The following is a 4,316-nucleotide window of genomic DNA, read 5'->3' on the forward strand; positions in this document are numbered from 1 at the left end:
TTACTTCCTGCTTCAGAGAAAACTTAATGCTCACCAGTTTGGTTTGTACAACTGATGACATTTTACTTTGTAGTCTTCTTTATTTATTAAATATATTTTTACACATTCTATATTTATTCAGTTATTTAAATAGCTGTAAGTTACTCAATGCAATGGAAGTAGTATAATGTATAGGACCATTTCTGTAATAAGCCACTCTGATAAATGTATAAACTGCTATAGTATATACACTCAAATACAAACATACACACAAACTCAGATTTTGTGTAAGAGCTTCTATAATATAGGTTCCTGGAAGTATAATTGTGACACGAAATTATGTGTTTATTTATGTTAATAATGACTGAGATTGCATTAAATGTATATATTAACAGAAAAAAATCTTTAAAATTTTAGTCTCATTCAGATAATTTTTGTTTCTTCATATATTCTCTTCCATGTCCTACAGAAAGTTTTATTAGTTTCTTATAAATATCTTGCACTTTTACTTTTAGCTAAATACAAAATAATTAAAAATTGCATTGCCATGAGATGTTTTCCATTCTATGCTAAATTTTTCTATGGATATGTAATTTTATCACAAGTAGTGTTAACAACTGGTATACTTTAAATATTATTGCCCATATTATTTTAGTCAGAAAAAAAAAATATTTTTCTTTAGCTTTTTATTTACCTTTTGATGATATAAAATGCTGAATATATACATGATTTAGGGACTTTGAGGAGAGAAAGAAATGGGATATAGTTTCTTTAAATCTCAATTTCTTTTAAGAAGGGATTTTGAGAAAAATGCCTCAAATATTTTTGATTTAAACAACAAAATATCTGGGTTTCCTGGAACATAATGGATGAGAGATAATTTTTGGTGATATAATTAAATGAATTATTAAATGAAGGATGATTAAATTAATGACCAGATATCTAAATACTTCTACCAAACCATATTAACATGTTGCTGTGGCTAAGAATATCTGTTAACTACAAAACAAATCTATTCTCTTTTTAGTTTAGGCAACATAGTTAGACTTTATTTTCAAATTTTTCTTGCAGTTTTGTGTATGACGATGTGACTAATTTAGCTCCAGTGGATGTAGAACATAAGCCCCAAGGCTACTGGTGTGACCTCTTTATTCTCTTATTTCCATTGACTGCAATCTAAATATAGTGGTGATTCCATATTGAACATGCAGAGCCGTAGGTGATGACAGAGCTACCCAAAGTAAAAGAATCTAGGACTCTGGAACAGGGCTGCTTGCTAACTTAGGACACATACACACAGTTAAATATGACAAAGAGAAAAAAATTAATATGAATAAGCAACAATAATAACAAAACAATCTGGTCACTGGGTTTTCTGTTTACAGTAGCCTGGTTTAGTACAACACTATAATATTTTAGCCTCGCAGTATTATTATCCAATTGATTGTCCTCTATTTGAACTTCTCTAACTTGACTTCATGACACCACACTTGCTAACTTTCCCTTATGTCAGTAGCCACTGCTTCTTAATCTCCTTTGCTAGCACCACTTTCTCTACTTAAATTCTAAACCCAAAGCTTAGGCCTTGGCTTCTTTATCTTTTCTGCAAATATTCTGGACTAAAAAGATCTTATTCAAATTTATTGGTTGAAATACCCCGGTTTATGGCAATAGTTCAAATTACATTTCCAGTCTTATCCTCTGAGTTCAAGATTCACGTATTTGACTAAAGAGTTAGTGTGATGTAGTATATAAGAACATGAATTCTGCAACCAACCTATCTCTGACACTTAAGAAATGTGTGTTTTAAGGCATATCACTTAACCACTTAGTGCCATAGTTTTTTCTCATTATAATATTGTGATAATAATAGGGCTTACCTCATATTGCTGCATTGAGGATGAAATGAGTTTATATAGTTTATCCATATATAAAACACTTAAAAGTGTACCTGTCACAGAGTAAAGATTATTTAAGTTGTTACTACTATTTCAGTTTTTCTTGAGATATTGCACAAATGTCTAAAATCTAAAATTTATCTTTTGATTGTACCCCAACGCTTCCTTTTTTCTTCAGTCTGCTTTTTATAGTAAATGACAGTTAATTACCACATATCACAAATTAGAAAATTTAGGATTCATAAATTTCCTCTATTTTGCAAGATATATCTATATCTCTATATCTATAGCTATATCTGCTATATAATCAGCGAATCCACCCCATTACACCATTTCAGCTGCATAACTTATCCAAGATACCAACTTAACCAAGGCTACCATCATCTTTTCAAAAGATTACTGCCTCTGTATTGGTCTTTTCATGCCAATTCATACCTCATTCAATCTACTATTCACACAATAATAGCTAGCATCATCTATTTATTGTTTGGTGACTGAGTGCTGCCACTTGGCCCCTGCCACTCCAGAATCCAATTACTCCTATTGCCTTTAGGTTTCTCAGTTGAGTGGCTACACTATAAGGTCTGGCCTACAGAGAAGAGCAATCAAAGAATTCTTCAAGGATGATGGAGCTCCGCTTACAAATCTATTTCTCACAGTACTGATGAAATATGTCTTCTTGACCCTTTCAGTGTGAGTAAGTCTTAAATGACAAATCCACTCTAACATTCCAATCTTCCTTAAGCCTTTGAATTTCTTCCTGTACCTTAAATCAAAGCAGGTCTGGCATTTCTAACTCACTCACTGGGGGCCAACTTTTTATAGTCTGTGTTTCAAACAACCAAACAAATTGTTAGAGCACTTTCTAACTTCCAGAGCTACAGAATTGAATGCAGAATTTCTGCTTAGTGAGTCCAGATCAATAAATTGGCCTGAACCAATTTTAATTTCCTTCTACATTTATCCCATAACCTTAATAGCTGTCCCTACACATGTTCCCCAGATTTCCATCTGTATAAATTAGAAAACTCAAGCAGTTCTTTTGGAGTATAGTGCACCTCTTCATATATCTCACTTTTAGGGCCTGATTAGAACTTGAGTCTACTGATAGGTAGAGTCAAAGAAAGTGATATAGATGGGTCCTGAAGAGGCTCAATATTGCTTTTCAAAACAGCTACCTCAGAGAAGACCACTATACTTTCCTTAGGCAACGCAGGGCTAGTTCCATCAGATGGAACAGAGAGGCCACTTTCACTGTGGTGGGGAGGCTGCTCAATGGCAGTGGAGAGGCCTCTTCTACTGGCAAAAAAACTCATTAGAATTTAATACTACCATTTTCTTGCATGTATACTAGAGCTGGCTTACAGAAGAGTTTTACTTAATATGAATGCTTCACCATCAGCTTCATCTGTCTCTGCATTCCTGTGCCCTCAGTAGGTCTTTTTTCATATCCTATGTTAAGCCACTCGCTGCTGCTCGTTACTTGGTGTTAGGCTCCAGGTGCAACAATGGAAGTGGGCTCTTTATTTGTCAGCACAGCTTCAGTCTTAGAAGTTCTTTGTGATTAAGATCAAGGTGAAACTTTATCAATGTTTCTGTCTTTTAGTGGCAGCCAAACTATTCCTTGTGTCTATGGTTGTTCTTGGTATGGGCCTTCCTGCTCTTTTCTCAGTGTTATTAGAGTTCAAACTGGCCCAGGATGCTTTCTTGTCTCTCTATCCAGGATTAAATTCTTTCTTTCACTCCCTTTTCAAGCCACGACGATTCTTCCAATGTTCTAGTGGTTGGTGTTTCCTTTCACTCTCCTACTAGCTTAACACTTCTGTTAAAAGAAGGGTTTGGGTTTGAAAAATTAAAAAAATAATACATCCATCCATCCATACATGCATATACACATACATACATATATAAAGTGGTAGCCATTTATTTGCATACCTGCAGCACAGAGTAGTACTCCCTAGTTCTTCCTCTTGTGAGCACCCAATGGTAGCCTGTAAAAAAAAAAAGTGTAAGTTAACGCAAAACCCTCCTGTGTCTAGATAACCAATTCACATTAAATTACACATCAGCCCACACTTGACCCCCAACAGCTCATTAATAGTTTACCTGATCTCTTCTTACCCCTTATATGTTGGCTGCTCTTGCCTTCTAAACTCTATCAAAGTTCTGGCAATTCACACATTCAATCTCTCCTTACAGGAGGTTGTTCTTTTCCATTAGTCAGGGTTCTCCAGAGAAACAGAACCAATAGGACATATATATTAATACATTAATGTAGTTACATATTATTGTATACTAATATATATTAATATATTTATAGATTAAATATATAAGGAATTGACTCAGACTGAGAAGACCTATGATCTGATGTCTGAAAGTTAGAGGCCCAGGAAAGTTGATTGTGTAGTTCAAGTTCGAGCTCCCAAACCCAAGAACTAG

The 4,316-nt window shown here is 34.4% G+C and overlaps 1 long non-coding RNA gene across 1 annotated transcript; it reads right to left on the reverse strand.

The window, feature by feature from the left end:
* Window positions 1-3,621: 3,621 nt before the first annotated feature.
* On the reverse strand, window positions 3,622-4,064 carry LOC120617140 (uncharacterized). The gene is made up of 3 exons (XR_005656791.1): window positions 3,999-4,064; window positions 3,813-3,868; window positions 3,622-3,699 (listed from the first exon to the last, which is right to left on the reverse strand). It is a non-coding gene; the product is annotated as an uncharacterized LOC120617140 (long non-coding RNA).
* Between the last annotated feature and the right edge of the window lie 252 nt (window positions 4,065-4,316).

The sequence above is a fragment of the Pteropus medius genome, unplaced genomic scaffold, assembly GCF_902729225.1.
Source record: "Pteropus medius unplaced genomic scaffold, Ma_sr-lr_union100, whole genome shotgun sequence".
Taxonomy (NCBI): domain Eukaryota; kingdom Metazoa; phylum Chordata; class Mammalia; order Chiroptera; family Pteropodidae; genus Pteropus; species Pteropus medius.